Source organism: Stegostoma tigrinum, chromosome 15, assembly GCF_030684315.1.
Source record: "Stegostoma tigrinum isolate sSteTig4 chromosome 15, sSteTig4.hap1, whole genome shotgun sequence".
Taxonomy (NCBI): Eukaryota; Metazoa; Chordata; class Chondrichthyes; order Orectolobiformes; family Stegostomatidae; genus Stegostoma; species Stegostoma tigrinum.
Window position 1 is genome coordinate 63,333,037 of NC_081368.1, and position 19,251 is coordinate 63,352,287.

Consider the following 19,251-nt stretch of genomic DNA (forward strand, 5'->3'; position numbering starts at 1 on the left):
AAATTTCAATTCAGTTAAGAAATAAATGAAGTGAAAGGATAGTAAAAGTCAAGATTTGCTGTCATAAATCAATTTACAATGTCATTTGCGGAAGGAAACCCACTACCAGTACTTCAACTGTATTTAATTCCAGTCTTACATCAACATCAACTTTTTCTGAAGAAGGGTCTAGGCCCGAAACATCAGCTTTCCCGTTCCTCTGATGCTGCTTGGCCTGCTCTGTTCATCTAGCTCCACACCTTGCTACCTCAGATTCTCCAGCATCAGCAGTTCGTAGTATCTCTTTACATCAACATAGTTGATTTTTAGCTACTTTCTGCACTTGTCTAACAAAACCTTCACTATGAAAACAGGAGAACGGGAAATGGGTAATAAATCTTGCCGTTGCCATCAATGGCTAGATCCTGAGAATTAATCATTAAAAAGGCTGTCAATTTCTAAATAACTCTCAATAAATAATTTTAAAAAGTTTGCCAGGAGAGATAGGTTTCCAAGATATTTTTAAAATTTGCTAAATATATTTTTTAAAACCTTGCTTAAAGACAGTCTGCAATGAAGAAAGATGTGATGGAATTAGTACAATCATTACTTCCTTATTTTAAATCAGGATTTATGGTCAGATTGCTTTATGATCTTTCCGAGCATTTTCACATTCTCTTCAAAGTCTATCTCCCTTTTTGCCTTCAGTCAGCTCTTCAGGTTAATGGCTAGTTGGCTCCTTTTATTCAATTAAATGAGAAGTGGCTTTGATGGGTCATATTGTTTTGAGGAGGATGCTGATCAATCAATAATAGTTTTGAGAGGCTATTGTTTTTTTTTAAAAAAAGCAGGAATGAGCAGGAAGATGAACAATGCACCCTGCACCTAATCATTTACCATGGTTTATGTTTAACTTTGCAGTAGTTCTCGGTGTAACAACTGAAAGTTCCAAAAGATGTAATGTAAAGATGTTAGGGGCTACTGCATCCAACAAATTAACTATCATATTGTATATTCTTCCTCTGAAAGCATCACACACAATTCAGGACCCAAAAAGGGTTAACTTAACTAGGACAGAATCTAACAGTTATAATTTGTATTTGCACCTGCGACAAATTCTGTGAAAAACCAGTCCTTGTCTCTTTGACAGCTAAGCCTGCTAGTAATGAAATGAATATAATCATACATTTTAACTGCTTCACATGTCAACCGTATGAAATTGTGGTCCAACGCTTTTTGTATTGTAAGATGTTCAACGAGATTTGGAAACGATGCCAGGTTGCAGTCTGTTTAAATGTGTAGTATAGATTAATCCTATGAAGGAAGCAGCAGGCATGTTGGAAAGGAAGTTGTTTTGTGGAGTTAACAGGAAAAGCTTTTTGGTGCACATTGATCGTGGGTATAATCTTAAAGAATCTACTGTACCATGACCACAGGATTCTGGCACCCCTGTTATTGTTTATGATGATTTATGGCAAAAAGGCTACAAAAGCATTTTTACATCTCTTTGACCATACTCTGAATTAAAAGATAAAGGAATGGATTTCCATGCAGATTCTTCGCTGTCAGTGGTAATTTTGGAAGAAATCTGCAAAATCCCAAGAATTCATGTCCCACTTCTAAAATAACCTATACCACACACTTTTAGATCGGTTATGTTCACCTATCTTTTATACTGTTTCCTCTGAGTCATATTTCCTTCTCTACTTTCCGGTAGTTCTTCCTGTGTGATGTGTTACATTCCCTGGTGTCTTTTAAGAAACATTCGAATATCCAGTAAACTGCAAGTTTAATATTGTAAATGTAATGAACAAACAGAAAACAACAATAACTAAACACGCTTTTTCTAAACCGCAAATTCTAAACTACAGAAAATTTTCTTCCATTGAACTTTTAAAATGATTTCAACTCTCCCTTCCACATTACGCAATACATAAATCCTTAGGTGGACCATTCATTCTCTGGGAGCCATTCCAAAGCTATTCTGACCTCTCAGTGTATTGTTTCCTTTCTTCTCCGTCCTCAGCCACATAACATTAAAACCCAGAACTAAGTTTCAACCGTTGCCCTGGAGATTTAGCCAGTTAGTTAAATGTAGACAAATCATTTAGTCCTGCTAAACCTTCACCAACTTGGTATCTTTACTCTGAGCACAAGCAACTTGGAGAAGAACAGAGATCGGCTGCCTTTATTGCTCTGGTCTCTTCGTCTTTCTTGCTCACATTCTTGTAAACTGACTTCTCTGTGAGATTCAGTCATGTCCTAAGAATAAGCTTGTAAACAAATGCAACAGTGGATGGGCATGGATTTCTTCACCTCAACACGAATCACACGTCTCTGCATCTGGCTGGGAGTGTAAATCTGCTGTTGTTTAGATCACCATCTTCATTGTATCTTGGAAATAAACAGATGGTTTTAAAGTGTAAATTTTAAAAATCACCTTGTTAAGGTTTAAGATTAAGGTTTTGATTTTGTTTTAAAGGATCACAGAATCCCTACAGTGTGGAATCTGGCCATTCAGCCCATGGAGTTCACACTGGTCCTCCAAACAGTATCCTGCCCAGCCCCACCTTCTACCCTATTCCTGTAACCCCATATTTCCCATGGCTAACCCACCTAACCCACACATCACTGGACACTAATAACATGGCCAATCCACCTAACCTGAGCATCTTTGGACTATGAGAGGAGCCCCCAGAGGAAATCACACAGACACAGGGAGAACATGAAAACTTCAGAAAGGCAGTTGCCTGAGGGTAAAATCAAACCTAGGTCCCTGGAGCTGTGAGGGCAGCAGTATTAACCACTGAGCCATCCTTATAGTTTCAGGAGAACTCCCACATCCATGAAACAGACTTTTATGCCCCAATGACAGAGTTTCAGCCTGGGGTTGGGCAATGAATGCATGCAGCTTATATTAGGAGTTGGTGCAAGTGACCCTGAAGCAGTGAGGAATTGGGGGCAAACCAGCCACGGTTTGGTGATTCAGGGCCCCCATTTGAGAGCCACGTTGTACACAGTGAAATCCCTTTGCCTTTGAAGGAGGTCTCATTGAGTTTCAAGTGCGCGGATGAACTGTAAATGTGATCCAGCCATTAGCTGCCCTTCGAACAGCTGACCCGTGTGGCTTCTCCCTGAGAATGATAATCATTGGTGTGGATTCACAGTGTACTATAATGAATCACTGAAAACATGTACAGAATGTACAAGACAGTGGAGTGGAGAATGGCAATCACCTTGGCACCGCGACTTGGTAAAGCTTCTGTGCAGTGATGTCATTAACATCAAAGCCTCAGTAATGAACAATGTCATGGTCAATGTCCTATACACCTGCCCTCTTGCCCTCAGAATTCCCTCAAACAGTCGACCCTTAACTAGATCGCTCAGACCTGCACACCATCAGGTCATAACTTGTGATTACGCAAGTGTAACAGGAGGGCTATCGGTGGTTATGAACAACATGTTACCTTGCAGGGAGTCACAAATACATGGCACCAAACATATGGTTGAGCAGAGATGGTAGCATTGTGGTAATATCACTACATTAGTCTTCCAGACGTTCAGGCTAATATTTTAGCTCAAGATCTACCCTAATGGAATTCAATGTTAACTAACAAATGTGATCCAGTAATAGAGAGAGATAATGGGAACTGCAGATGCTGGAGAATCCGAGTAACAAAGTGTGAAGCTGGATGAACACAGCAAGCCAAGCAGCATCTTAGGAGCACAAAAGCTGACGTTTCGGGCTTCATCATTCTCTCTGATGAAGGGTCTAGGCCCGAAACGTCAGCTTTTGTGCTCCTAAGATGCTGCTTGGCCTGCTGTGTTGATCCAGCTTCACACTTTGTTATCTATGATCCAGTAATATCATCAATTATTGTACAAACTCAGCTCTTTAGGAGAGGAAGTTTTTCACCCTTACTGGGTCTGGCCAACATGTGACAGCACGTGATTGACGCTTAACTGCCTCTTGAATTGGCCAGGTGAACCACACAGTTCAAGGGCAATTAGGGGTAGGTGACAAATTCTTGCCACAAACGCCCATATACCGTGAAAGAAAAGAGAAAGAGGAATTTCTCCACTACACGTTAACAGTACTCATTGATGGTATACAGATAATGGCTTGCGCATGAAAGCAGACTCAAGTGAATCACAGTGTTTTAATCTGAATAGCTCATGACTCAACTCATCCTTCATTTGCATTGATAGAATGTCACACAGAGGAGATGCTGGAGAAGGAATGGGTCCAATTGTGCCTTCTTCTCAGATCAGCACCTGCAAATGTTGGTGGAAGATAACCAGAAGAGGAAAGCAGTCCTCTGCTCTGCTGGTGAGTTAAATCCTTTAGCCACAGCAAAGAAGGTCTGGATTCAAGATAACAGGCTGTGAAGCTGGATGAACACAGCAGGCCAAGCAGCATCAGAGGAGGAGGAAAGTTGACGTTCGGGGCAAGACCCTTCTTCAGAAAAGGTCCTGATTCAAATTGCTTTGCAGTGAGTACAGCAGAAGACCACAAGAGATTCTGCAGCTGTATAGGACATTGGTGAGGCCACACAAAAGTGTGGAAAGATATATAAGGATGTTACTGGGACTGGAGGGTTTGAATTCTCAGGAGAGCTGAGCAGGCTGGGACTTGTTTAGAGATAATGGGAACTGCAGATGCTGGAGAATCCAAGATAACAAAGTGTGGAGCTGGATGAACACAGCAGGCCAAGCAGCATCTTAGGAGCACAAAAGCTGACTTTTTGGGCCTAGACCCTTCATCAGAAAAGGGGGATGGGGACAGGATTCTGAAATAAATAGAGAGAGAGGGGAAATTGGACCGAAGATGGATAGAGGAGAAGATAGGTGGAGAGAAGTGTATAGATGGGGAGATAGGGAGGGGATAGGCCAGTCCAGGGAGAATGGATAGGTCAAGGGGGCAGGATGAGGTTAGTAGGTAGGAAATGGAGGTGCGGCTTGAGGTAGGAGGAGGGGATAGGTGAGAGGAAGAACAGGTTAGGGAGGTGGGGACAAGCTGCGCTGGTTTTGGGATGCAGTGAGGGAGGGGAGATTTTGAATCTTGTGAAATCCACATTGATACCATTGAGCTGCAAGGTTCCCAAGTGGAATATGAGTTGCTGTTCCTGCAACCTATGGGTGGCATCATTATGGCACTGCAAGAGACCCAGGATGGACATGTCGTTTAAAGAATGGGAGGGGGAGTTAAAATGGTTCGCGACTGGGAGGTGCAGTTGTTTATTGCGAACCGAGCATAGGTGTTCTGCAGAGTGGTCTCCAGGCCTCTGCTTGGTTTCCCCAATGTAGAGGAAGCCACAATGTACCTACATTGCTGTATCTACATTGTATCTACATTGCTGAGGCCAGACGCCAACTCTCCGACTCATCCTCCTACCACCCCCGGATCATGACCCCATCCCTGAGAACCAAACCATCATCTCCCAAACCATTCACAACCTCGTCACATCAAGTGATTTCCCACCCACAGCCTCCAATCGCATTGTTCTCCAACTCCACACCACCTGCTTCTATCTACTTCTCAAAATCCACAAACCCGCCTGCCCTGGTCGACCCATTGTCTCTGCCTGCTCCTGTCCCACAGAACTCGTTTCCACCTACCTGGACACCATTTTCTCCCCCTTGGTCCTGGAACTCCCTACCTACATCTGTGACACCACCCACACCCTCGAAATCCTCCAGAACTTCCAATTCCCTGGTCCCCAACATCTCATTTTCACCATGGGTATACAGTCCCTATACACTTGCATTCCCCATGCAGATAGCCGAAAGGCCCTCCGCTTCTTCCTGTCCCGCAGACCCGATCTGTCCCCCTCCACTGACACTCTCATCTGCCTAGCCAAACTCGTCCTCACCCTCAATAACTTCTCTTTCCTACAGACAAAGGGTGTGGCCCATGGGTACCCGCATGGGCCCAAGCTATGCCTGCCTCTTTGTAGGTTACGTGGAACAATCCCTCTTCCGTACCTACACTGGCCCTAAACCCCACCTCTTCCTCCATTGCATTGATGGCTGTATTGGCACCGCCTCATGCTCCCAAGAGGACAGTTCAAACAGTTCATCCACTTCACCAACACCTTCCACCCCAACCTCAAGTTCACCTGACCATCTCCAACATATCCCTCATCTTCCTGGACCTCTTTGTCTCCATCTCGGGCAACCACCTACAAACTGATATCTATTTCAAGCCCACCGACTCCCACAGCTACCTAGAATACCTCCTCCCACCCACCTTCCTGCAAAAATTCCATCCCCTGTTCCCAATTCCTTCGCCTCCATCGCATCTGCTCCCAGGATGAGGCATTCCACTCCTGTACATCCCAGATGTTCTCACTCTTCAAGGACCGCAACTCAGTGGTCGACAACACCCGCGACCATGTCTCCTGCATTTTCTGCAATTCATCCCTCACAGCCCACTCCCGCAATAACTGCCAAAAGAGAATCCCCCTAGTCCTCACATAGCACCAACCTCCAGATACAACACATCGTCCTCTGACACTTCCGCCATCTACAATCCGAGCCGCCACAAAAGACGTTTTTCCATCCCCACCCTTGTCTGCCTTCCGGTGAGACCACTCTCTCCGTGACTCCCTTGTCCATCCCACACAACCCTCCAACCCCACCACACCTGGCACTTTCCCATGCAACCGCAGGAAGTGCTACACCTGCCCCCCCACCTCCTCCCTCACCCCCATCCCAGGCCCCAAGATGACATTCCACATCAAGCAGATGTTCACCTGCACATCCGCCAATGTGGTATACTGCATCCGCTGTACCCGTCGTAGCTTCCTCTACATTGGGGAAGCCGAGTGGAGGCCTGGGGACCACTCTGCAGAACACCTACACTCGGTTCGCAATAAACAACTGCACCTCCCAATCACGAACCATTTCAATTCCCCCTTCCATTCCTTAAACGACATGTCCATCCTGGGCCTCTTGCAGTGCCAAAATGATGCCACCCATGGGTTGCAGGAACAGCAACTCATATTCCGCTTGGGAACCCTGCAGCCCAATGGTATCAATGTGGATTTCACAAACTTCAAAATCTCTCCTCCCCCAACTGCATCCCAAAACCAGCCCTGGTCGTCCCCGCCTCCCGAACCTGTTCTTCCTCTCACCTACCCCCTCCCCCCACCTCAAGCTGCACCTCCATTTCCTACCTACTAACCTCATCCTGCCCCCTTGACCTGTCCGTCCTCCCCGGACTGACCTATCCCCTCCCTATTTCCCCACGTATACTCTCCTCTCCACCTATCTTCTCCTCTATCCATCTTCGGTCCACCTCCCCCTCTCTCCCTATTTATTTCAGAATCCTCTCCCGATCCCCCTTTTCTGATGAAGGATCTAGGCCCGAAACGTCAGCTTTTGTGCTCCTAAGATGCTGCTTGGCCTGCTGTGTTCATCCAGCTCCACACTTTCTTGTCTGGGACTCATTTACCTGTTTTAGCATCGAAGATTGAGGGGCAATCTTACACAGGTTTATAAAATCATGATGGGCGTAGAAAGATAAATGTCATGCGGTAAGGGAGTTCAAAACTAGAGGGCACAGGTGTAACCTGAGTGGGAAATGATTGAAATGGAACCTGAGGGGCAACTTTTTCACACAGAGGGAGGTGCATATATGGAATGTACTGCTCGAGGAAATGGTAGATGCAGGTCCAGTTAAAGGATATTTGGACATGTACGCGAATAGGGTTGAGGGGAAATGGGCCAAATGCAAGTAAATGGGACTAGTTTAGTTTGGGAAATCTGATTGGCACGGAAGAGCTGATCTGAAGAGTCTGCTTCTGTGCTGCATGACTCTATAAACAAATTTGTTTTCATTGAAGAAAATTTTTGTATGAATTGTATAACGTGGGCTCTTATCAATGACAGTTTTATTTTATATAGTGAAATCTGCAATGGAAACTTATAAATTTCATCTCAGCAAATTTCATAAGCTCATGGCAGATGCCCAATCACAATACAACCTGTGTGGCTGTCTCAGAATGCTCTCTCCCTGCACCCAGTGCACATACACCAACCTTGACATAGCCAAGATCCTGTTAGGTCACTCTTCTCTAAGGAAGCAAGCCAGGAAATTTCTCAAAACTGTGCTCACAGCTTTGGAGTGAAAACTTCAGCTTCTGTGTTATAAATCGCTCCTTGGGAAGAATAGAGAGGCTAAAAGATATTTAAATTGAAAAAAAAACTGCAGAATGATACAGAACAGAGAGATCCAGGCGTCCTCATCTATGAACCATAAAAAGTTAGCATCCAAGTTCAGTGGGTAATAGGGAAACAAATGGAATGTTGAACTTTATTTCAAAGTGAATAGACAGCAAAACTAGGAAGGTATTACTAAAACTGTACAAAGCACTTGTCTAAACACAGCTGAAATACTGAATGATACAAAGTACAAGACTCTTAGGGGACTTGACAGAGGACATACAGAAACGTTGTTTCCTCTTGTGGAAAAATCTAGGACCAAAGGGCATAATTTCAACATGGGGGTCACACATTTACGACAAAGATGAGGAAGATTTTTTATTCCTCCAAGAGGCCAGTGAATGTGTGGGATTCTTTACCACAGAGGAGGTTGAAACTGGGTCATTAAGTACATTCAAGCTTGTGATAGACGGATTTTTGATCAGGAAGGGAATTAGGGCTATGGGGGAAAGGCCGGAAAGTGGAGTTGAGGAATATCAGATCAGTCATAATCTCATTGAATGGCAGATCAGATTCGATGGACTGAATGGCCTTCTCGTAAGTCTTATGTTCTTATGGTCCCTAGAATTAGCAACAGTAAACAGTCAGTGGTAGGGTGGTAGGTGTGGCCTGTGTAAGTGATGGGCATTGTTCCCAATTACAAAACTGATGTACTGTCGCTTTGGATTCAAAAGAGGAACCAGATTGAACAACAACTTTTAACAAAATGAAACATCCCCAGATGCTTCTCAAGAACATTATAAATGAAATATTACATAGCTACATGAGATAATAAAGATTTTGGCCCTGAAATCACAATGCCCAATTGTGGCGTCTGTGGCAGGAGCAGAACACCCACACAAAGCAAAGAACATTCAAGTCTTATCTTGCTTTATTTTTGTCTCATCTTGGCTATTGGTTCCATCTGAACAAAAAGCAAGGCATATTTGCATTGGCTTCCATGATGCTAGGATGTCTTAAAGCCCTTTACAGCCATTGAAATACTTGTTTTGACATGTCATTACCATTACAGTGCAAAACACGTGGCAGCCAATTTCTATACGCAAAATTCCATAAACTGCAAATGCAAGCAAAGCAATCCATTGCTGGGACACTGGTTGAGTGTTACTTTGGGTGAAAGCCTCATGCTCTTCACCAAAATACTGTCAGTGAATATTTTGGTTTTAACTGAGAAGGCAAACCAGGTAGTGATGCAATATTCCCATTCAATTGGCCCCACCGTCATCCACAACAAGTGAGAGTGTGAGCTGAGATTACATACCCGAGGCATTGGGTCGAATTGGAACCCACAAGCACTTGCCTCAGAGGCAACAGTACTCCCAGCTGAACAGTGGGTTAGCAATGTGTCATACAGGAGATCTGTAGACATCCCATGTGATCAGTGGTGCATGATACCGTCGATTCTGTGGTACGCTGTCCCACTCACGATATGCATTTGGCTGCAAATTCAATTAACTGCTCATATGAGAGCTGCCTTTTTGTTGTGAGGACCAGTTGAGTTGGCTGTAGGTGGAGGTTTGAATTGCACCTAAAAGCATTTGGTTGATTGTTCATTTTTGCATATGCTCGTCATCAGTGCACTTGGTAAGATTCTGAATCACAGATGTTTGCCAGAGCACTGTTCAAAATGAGGTTAATCTAGCGATCTGGTAGATAAAATCTGCTGTTAATTCTTGCGAGTATTGCAGTAATTGGAATTGAGGTTCACGGCATTTAGAAAAAAGCTTCTTACACGTGAGGAATATGTTGTGTTTTACTGGGTCTGGTATATTGGGCAGCACGCCAACTGGCACTACTGCCTCACAGCACCAGGGACCTGGGTTCAATTCTAGCTTTGGGCAACTGTCTGTGTGGAGCTTGCACACCTTGTCCGTGTGGATTTCCTCTGGGTGCTCCTGTTTCCTCACAGAGTCCAAGGGTTTGCAGATTAGGTGGGTTGGCCATGCTAAATTGCCCATAGTGTCCAGGGATGTGTAGGTTAGGTGGATTGGCCATGTGGGATGCAAGGTTACAGGGATAGGTTGGGGGTGAGTCTGGTGGGATGCTCTTCGAGAGTTGGTATGGGCTTGTTGAGCCAAAAGGCTTGTTTCCACACTGTAGGTATTCTGTGAGCAGTTACATTAATTTATCTCAATGTCCCTCAAATTGAAATTGTTCCCGTACCAGAGATTTGAACAGAACAATTTTAGTTGACACTCTTGTGCAATACTTAAACCAATGCTTCCCAGAACTCTTCCCACCGTGACCCCATTTTAATTCCTGAAAACTGGCCTAGGCTGATGGAGGTTGTTGGGGTGGAGCGGGAGGAGTATGGTTGAGAAGAATTTGTGCAAGGGGGTTTGTTGATTGGGAGGACTGGGTATTCTTAAGCAGACTTTTTCTGGGCAGATGGAGTTGTTGAGTTGGGGAAAGTAGGGTAATTATTGTAGTCGTCACCATTTTGAAAACTCTCATGAGCTCTTGGAGCTCCGAATTGTGGGTGTGATTACAATGGAGTCGAAGCATTCAGCTCAGAGCTGACCCAATGTTGTCATTGAAAACAAAAGCAATCAGGACTGCAGGATATTTTCCATTTGCCAGCTATTTGGGATAATATAACTGCATCCTGGCCATGTTTTCTGGTCAACAGCTACCACTGTTGCTTCAGAACTCATGCCCTAAAATAATTAATTGGCCTGTGACTCTAAAGGGGGAGACCCAACCCATGTTTTGAAAACACCTTACGCCAGGGACCCATATGCTCTCTCAGTTGGATGCAGAAGACACTACGATCCTACTGAAGAAGAACAAGTCTGTTTCCTGTGAGATACTGGGAACTGCAGATGCTGGAGAATCTGAGATAACAAGGTGTAGAGCTGGATGAACACAGCAGGCCAAGCAGCATCAGAGGAGCAGGAAGGCTGATGTTTTGGGCCTAGACCCTTCTTCAGAAATGGGGGAGGGGAAGGGGACTTTGAAATAAATAAACGGGGCAGGGGGGGGGGGGGGGCGAGCCGAAGATGGATAGAAGAGGCGGGGATGGAGCCAGTACAGGTGAGTGTAGGTAGGGAGTTGGTCAGTGAGGAGGGAGGGGCGGGTTATTTTAGTCTGTTTCCTATGTTCACAACCAATGCCACTAAATCAGAAGATCTGTACCTAAGTGACCTTGCTGACCGGAGTACAGTGAATTAGTTTTCGAGCCGCACACAGGATGGTGATTACTCAGGAGAGGCGCTGCAAATATGCCTTGTTCAGGCACACCTTTGAAAAAAGTTGGGACTTGAACTGAGATCGCCTGGCCTCAGAGGCTTGGACAGTACCAAGGTGCCACCAGAGCCCTTAAATTGGTTAATGTGATGAGATTTGAACTCAGAACCTCCAGATTATTAGGTCAGCGACATTGCTGGTGGTTCTTCAACTGCTCCCTGCTGAGAGGCCCTGTACCAATGCAGCTTTTTTTTATTTGCCAGCTTCTAGATTCTGCTTTTCTGTCGGTTACCCTTACATCTTTTGTCATGAGCTGATGCAGTTCCAACATAATGAGTTTCCATTTTTTTGGGGGGGAGGGATTAAAAAAAGGAAGATAATCCAAAACGAAGTCCTTGTTCTCTTTTTTAACTGCTCACGATTCCACAACGTGCATAGAAAGACCGCAAAATAACAAGGCATAGAGCTGGATGAACACAGCAGGCCAAGCAGCATCAGAGCTTTCCAGCCCCCCTGGTGCTGCTTGGCCTGCTGTGTTCATCCAGCTCTACACCTTGTTACCTCGGATTCTCCAGCATCGGCAGTTCCCGCTTTCACAGAAAGACCCCGTTATCTTTCGGATTCAAAGTAGTCCATTTTAGTCCCGACTGAAAACTCCTCGTTTGGTAGTTTTGGTTTTGCATTCCGCTTTTGATCAGAAGTTTGTTGGCTGGCAGGAGGTACTGCGGTTCGCAGTAAAACTCAGGGGGTGACTGGGAGAGAAAGCTCGGGCAGCTTCCTGAGAGCAGAGGGTCTGAGCTATTAAGCTGGGACATAGCAGTGAGATACTGATCTTTCACGGATTCACGTGTCTGACTCACACACACACAGAAAGAACAGAGAGCGTAAGATGCCGCCAAATATTAGGTACTGGGGAAGTATGAAACACGTCACTGCCAATTTGACAGTTACACAGTCAGAACCCAATCACCGTGCTTCGGCTTTTGGCAACTTCCCTCTTTCTGAGTGAGGAAATATGATCGTTGAGTGTGTGACAGGGAATTAAGTGACTTGGTGATCAAAAGGGGGTTATCCGGACACAGCGCGGCCCGCAGGTAGGAATGCCAGACCGTTCTCGCAACGTTTCCAGCGGATTGTAGCAGCAGGGGCTGAACGGAGAGGGCACTTGCAGATTTGCAACATTATATATTTTTTTTCTTTCCGCCGTTCGGTCCGCGCAGCAGCTTCACAATATCGGACCAGTTGGAGGGGTGAAGTCAATGCCGCTTGGAAGTGGATGGAGCTGCATTTCGAGTGTGAAACTGGCTGCAGTTCTCGAAGTGAATCGAGTGTCATTTTCAAACGCAGGACCTGACCTGCTTTCGAAATCTCAGTTTGCTCAGGGTTACACGTGAATTTCGAGCAGGGTGTGGTACATTGGGCGAAATGTGTAGACATGTGAGGGTGGGGCGAAGAGTGCAATAAAATTAATAGTTCAGAGAAAACAGTGTGCGTTTTGCAGCCGAATATATAATTAAGTGTGGAAAGAAGACACCTGAAGTCTGCTCCCGCAGTGAAAGTGGCTGGAAACTCCCTCAATATATACTTGTCAGGGAAAAGTAGGAACTTGACTTAACTGCAGGCGGAGGTGGTGTTAACAAATCCCAGCTACCTTTAACATTTCCCCCACTTTTTCCAAAGCGACTGGCATCAATCTGAGGTGCCTGGCGCAACTTTTAACAGCCCAAACACACAATATCAGTGTTTCCTTTTGTCAGCCGGGATTCAATAGTCTCAGGTCTCCCCGTTGTGCCCACGTGAAACGCAAAGTACACATCCGTGCTTCAGCTTGTAGGGGAAAATTTGGAAAGTAAAAAAGGTAATGTTTTCTGGTGGGACAGTGGAGCTGGTTACAGCGGTCCGAGACAGGTAGCTGAGCTGGCTTGACAGACGTGCTGACTGATATGTCGTTTTTTTTATTTCCAGCACTCTTGTTTTTAATTTAGCTCTTGAAGCGTTTTTGTTTTTCTTTCTATATCACCGACCAACCGAACTGTAATTCTCATAGAGTGGGGTGGCAGCTGACTTTTTGCCCGGAGATTTACATCTTTATGCGCCTCTTGGAACTTTCACTCATTTAATAAGCTGCTGTCTGCAAACGAGAACCTAAATTGTTGGTATTTTGCGAGGATTGATGGCACCCAGTGTTTTACTTAGAAAAACCGGCTCTGTACTCTCAGAACCACCTAAACACTCCCTTACTTAGTTCTAGTTTGGAGAATACATTGTTTGCTGGATGGGATCGAGAGAGATACTTATTACTACTGATTACAACCATCATTGGAAGCAGTCAGGACAAACTATGGTCCTGAAATTCTGCTGCTGACTGTCTGAAAGCCCCCTCCGTGCCAATTAAGGGCATGACTTGTATATTTTAGATATACTTAGAGAGTGGAGTAATGGATTTTAAACAAACTGAAGTTGTACTCTGCACACATTCTTACTCGGGCAGAGATCGCATCATAATTCACTTTCCTTCTGTGACATTCAATGAACACATGGTCCATGTGTGCTCCAGGATTGATTTTGGATTTTTGAGGGAGCTGGAGCGGCATTTTGCAGAGCTTCCAGAGTTTTGTCTTGTTAGGCATGGATTTTTTTTTGTCTCTACCATGAGATAACATAGTTATGGGATGTGACAGGGTAGCTAGTTGTAGGAAATGTAATCACAATGCTCAAGCTATTATGAATGAGGGGCTGGTATGATGGAGCAGCACGGTTTTTGCTGCCCGTCGTTGTGCACGAGAGTGATTAAATTGTGAAATAATTAAGTTACACGTTTAATAACGTGGTTGTCTCTAACCAGCAAGCAGAAAAAAGGGGCCATTGTAAGCTTACGACCAGGCAATTATGTCAGAAACAAATCCTTAGGTTGGATTTATTGTTAAATTTTGATAGATTGATTTTGCACCATATCACCATTTCTATCCCTACCAGGTCTGTCTCCTGGAGTAAATAATTAGGAATGCTAACAGAATATTATTATTAATTGAGGGGTAATTGAATACAAAACTGGGAAGATTATGATTCTGTCATAGAGGGCATTGGTGCAATTGCATCTAGAATATTATGCAAAGTATTGGTTACCTTATTTAAAGAAGGATGTTAATGCATTTGAAGCATTCCGCTTTGGTGACGATGTTCACTAGACTAATACCTGGAATGGGTGGGATGTCTTTCTTATAAGGGAACATTGGAGAAGCTCGGCTTGAATTCACTGTAGGGTTCAAATGTAAGAGGCAACTTGGTTAAAATATCCACTGTTCCCGATGTGGCCTCTTCTACATCGGGGAAACCAAGCAGAGGCTTGGGGATCGCTTTGCAGAACACCTATGCTTGGTTCGCACTAAACTACTACACCTCCCAGTTGCGAACAATTTCAACTCGTCCTCCCATTCCTTAGACGACATGTCCATCCTCGGTCTCCTGCAGTGCCACAACTATCCCACCCGAAGGTTACAGGAACAGCACCTCATATTTTGCTTGGGAACTCTGCAACCCAATGGTATCAATGTTGACTTCACAAGCTTCAAAATCTCCCTTCCCTCACCGCATCCCAGCTTGTCCCCGCCTCCCTAACCTGTCTTCCTCTTACCTATCCCCTCCTCCCACCTCAAGCCCCACCCCCTTCTGCTACCTCCCAGCCTCATCCCGTCCCCTTGACTTGTCTGTCCTCCCTGGACTGACCAATCCCCTTCCAACTCCACACCTACACTCACCTTTACTGGCTTCACCCTACTTCTTTGACCTGTCTGTCTCCTCTCCACCTATCTTCTCCTCTACCCATATTATTTTCACCTCCCCCTCTCTCCCTATTTATTTCAGAATCCCCCTCCCCTCCTGCATTTCTGAAGAAGATTCCAGACCTGAGACATCAGCTTTCTTGCTCCTCTGATGCTGCTTGGCCTGCTGTGTTCATCCAGCTCTACACCTTGTTATTCTCAGATTCTCCAGCAACTGCAGTTTCTACTATCTCTAAAATATTTACAATTTTGAGTGCTAAACCAGGTCTCCACATTTTGGAAAATGTAGAAGTAGGGGCTATTATTTCAAAATATGGAGTCACCCATCTAGGACTGAGAGAAGGAGAATTTATTTCTTATGGAGGGTGGTGAATTTTTGTAACTGACTTCTGCAAAGGCAGTGGAAGCAGAAACCATGAACATTTTAAAGGCAGAGTTCAAAAGATCCTTGTAAGCAAAGAGGACAAAGGTTATTGGAGGTTGATGGGCATGTCAGCTCAGGCAACACAGACTTAAATGGGTGATTGCCGACTCCTGCTCCAAATTCTTTGTTCATAACTTTGTTTCTGTTATGCTCTGAGGTGTGTGATTTAAAGATATTTTTATATCATTTATTTTAGAGTTTAGATTTTGTGACATATGGGTTTTTGTCTGTGTTTATGAAGTGGCTTAAGTATTGAGTTGCCAGTACTTTTGGGGTCATGATTTTCTTTTCAGTTGGTATGAGAGAAAGACTTCCTGGGATAAGAGTGGGATTCCTTTTTAGCTTTCTAAGAGATTGTGGTTTCACAGAGTCAACGTTGTAAAGCATTCATTTCTCTTCAGTTTAGAAGGTTTCAGGATTTTATTTTGCTGAGTGAACAAACCCATAACTTGGTTTCCATTTGCAAAAGTCCTGGTTGAAGTTTGCTGTTTGAACAGTTTCTCCTAGAGAAAGGAGTTAATTTAGAACAGTTAGGAAACAGGTTACCTCAGTGTGAGGGATTTGGTTGGGAATTGCAGAGTAGAAGTGTTTAATTAGAACCCTGATTAGATGGTATGAAGCTAAGAAAGTTTAAGCTCAGTTGCGTGACTATTCAAGAAAAAGGCTATCAAACTGCCCAGGAATTGGAAAAAAAGAAGATAAATCAAACATATAGATATGATGAGCAAGGGAATCCTCTTTCTTGTGATAGTGGGAAATTCAGATGCTGGAGAATCTGAGATAACAAGCTGTAGAGCTGGATGAACACAGCAGGCCAAGCAGCATCAGAAGAGTAGGAAGGCTGACGTTTCGGGAGAAAGGTCGAGGCCCAAAACGTCAGCCTTCCTGCTCCTCTGATGCTGCTTGGCCTGCTGTGTTCATCCAGCTTTACACCTTGTTATCTCAGATCCTCTTTCTTGTGTTTGAGTACTTAAACTGATAATGTTGGGATAGATGAGATTGTCTTTTTAACTAGATTCAAAATCTTTCATATTGTGAAAAATATAAATGTTTGGTTTATTCTATTTCCTTTTCTGTGTCTCTTTTGAGGACACAGTGAAAGATTTAACAGTTGATTATTTGAAATCTTTGATTAAAACTAAACTGAGAGAGCTAGCAGGTAAACAGAATGTTGAAGTAGAAGCAAGATTTCATACGAGTGAGATTCTTCAAGTAGTTATGTAATATTTTAAAATTGGAAAAAAGGAAATCTGAAATTCAGGTGTCACAGCTAGGATTGGCTAGGAGACAGTTAGAAATTAAATACATGGACTTAGAGAGAGAAAGAGGAATGAAACAACTTCTGTTAGAACAGAGACAAAAATGGAGGGACATAAAATTAAGGAACCTCAAAATGGAAATTGAGGAAAAAGAAGAAGAAAGATGGTAAGTAAAGAAACCAAAAGCAGAGGGAGATGGAGTTTGTTTTAAAAAAAAACTTGAATTTTTCAGAAGCTTGGTATACATGTTAGTCAAAGAAAGTTTATGGCAAAGAAAGAAAGAGGGTGTAATAGTTTGGAGGATAATTTTGATTCCAAGGAGGAATTTGATTTAACTAACAATCTATACTTTGTGCCTAAATTTATGAAACTTGGAGTTGAAAAGCATTTCACATCATTTGAGGAGGTAGCAGGACAGCTGAAGTGGCCAAGCATTGATTAGACCTTAATGTTAGAGTGTTTTGACAGGTACAGGAATGACAGTGTATGTACACCAGATTGTGAGAAGGACAATCTGCAGAGTATGAAGTTGACAAAAATGCAGTTTTCAATGTTTTTGAGCTTGTGCTTAAGCTTACCAATTAAAATTTAGGACTGTAAGACAAAAATCTAATTGGATGCTTGGAGAGTTTGCAATGGAAGAAGAATCATAGAATCCCTACAGTGTGGAAACAGGCCCTTCGGCTCGACAAGTCCACACTGAACCTCAGAGAATCCCACCCAGACCCATCCCCCTAATCTACATCCCTCTGAGGACTACAGGCAATTTACCATGACCAATGCATCTAAACTGCCCATCTTTGGACTGTGGGAGGAAAGCAGAGCACCCAGAGGAAGCCCACGCAGACATGGGGAGAATGTCAAATTCTACAGACAGTGGCCCAAGGACTGGAATTGAAGCTGTGTCCCTGATACTGTGAGGCAGCAGCGCTGAACACTATGCCACCATGCCACCCTATGTGTCAGCAGTCGTTTAGATCACTAAAGATAGTGAACATTTTTGAGAATACTAAGAGAAATTCTGTTGATGGAAGAATTCAGATATAGCATTCCTGCAAACATAAAGACTTATATGGATGAGCATTGACTACTAAAGACCAGTCAAACAGCAGCTCTGGCAAATACTGATGAAATCTTGCATCAACAATTATAAGTGAGGAAATGGTTGAATGGAAATGCACAAAGAAATTATAGGAATAGAAATTCTAAAGATGGAAGAAATCCTAGTTTTAAAGAATAGTTAGAAGGTTGCTAAAACAATAAAGGAGAAATGCTGGAACCAAGAAGTTATAGAAAGAAATTAATGTGCTCCCATTGTAGTAAGACCAGACATACCAAACTCAATAATTGCTGGGAAATAAATGAAGACCAACTGCAGTAGAAGGAATATCTAAGGAAACTTCACAAAAGCAAGGATCAGGAAAGGAAATGGATATTGAAACTGTAGCAGTAGCACATAGAGAGCATGTTTGTAGTAAGAAGGCAGACATAGCTCGGGACAGTCATGAAAATTCTTCTTTGAAAATTGACAAGGAGGAACAGACCATTGGAAGTTCTGAGTATTTTGACTCAGAAGGAGAGATATTTCATTATACTTTCATTCTAAATCCCTTTTGGAACCAGCTCGGAGATGGGCAGGTTGGTTAAAGTGGCATTGGAAGACATCTGTCTGTTATTTCATAGGACCATGCCACATCGGAAGAGATGTCAAAGTGGCAGATAGCTCACTCACCAAAGCCCTGATGAACCACTGAAATGTCTAAATAGTGACCTCCTCCTGTCTCAAGTGGCCTTTTGCCAGTGCAGGTGAGAACCTCTGCCATGTGAAGATTTTGCCAGGTGGATTCCAAGTTGGGGGCGGGGACTACTCTTGTGGAAACCCTTTGGTCTTGGGAAGCGGCACTGTTGTTGCCTACCATCAGTGATCTGTCCTCGCTGACTAGCCTCAGAACCTCTACACTCCAGGTGCAATCCTACCAGTAGCCACTCACTAACACTGCTGAGGCTGATGGCCAATTCCAAGGGTGGACAGCTATTGTGGGTGGATTGTGATCTACAATAGGATGGTAGCAGCAACTAGATTTGTCGTTCCCTCCTCTTGCAGTCTAGTCATGGGACCCCTGCCGCTTCAGAAAAAAATATTTTAGGTCTGTGGTCTTCACATCAAATTTCTGATATTGGCAAACCTGAAGCAATAACTCTTATTTCCCTTATACAGATGTTGCCAAACCTGCTGAGTATTTCCAGCATTTTCACTTTTTATTTCCAGTTTCCAACATCTGTCGCATTTTGCTTTTGTCAGATCAACGATCAGTTTATCCATTTTTAATTGCGTTGCTTGAGAGAGGTCTTGGCCAGGATACAAGTTTTCACATTAACAACGAGGTTTCAATAG

At 43.8% G+C, this 19,251-nt stretch overlaps 1 protein-coding gene across 7 annotated transcripts in view; it reads left to right on the forward strand.

The window, feature by feature from the left end:
• LOC125458829 (probable G-protein coupled receptor 174) overlaps positions 1 to 19,251 on the forward strand; it is a 76,441-nt gene that overhangs the window by 15,511 nt on the left and 41,679 nt on the right. For 5 of the 7 annotated variants that reach the window (XM_048544547.1, XM_048544540.1, XM_048544541.1 and 2 more), the window contains exon 1: positions 12,359 to 12,485. The exons of 1 other annotated variant lie outside the window; for it this stretch is intronic. The gene's annotated coding sequence lies outside the window, so the exon portion shown is untranslated. Of the gene's footprint in view, positions 1 to 4,188; positions 4,310 to 12,358; positions 12,486 to 19,251 lie in introns of those variants that run through there. One more of the 7 variants, XM_048544543.1, reaches the window with a different exon arrangement.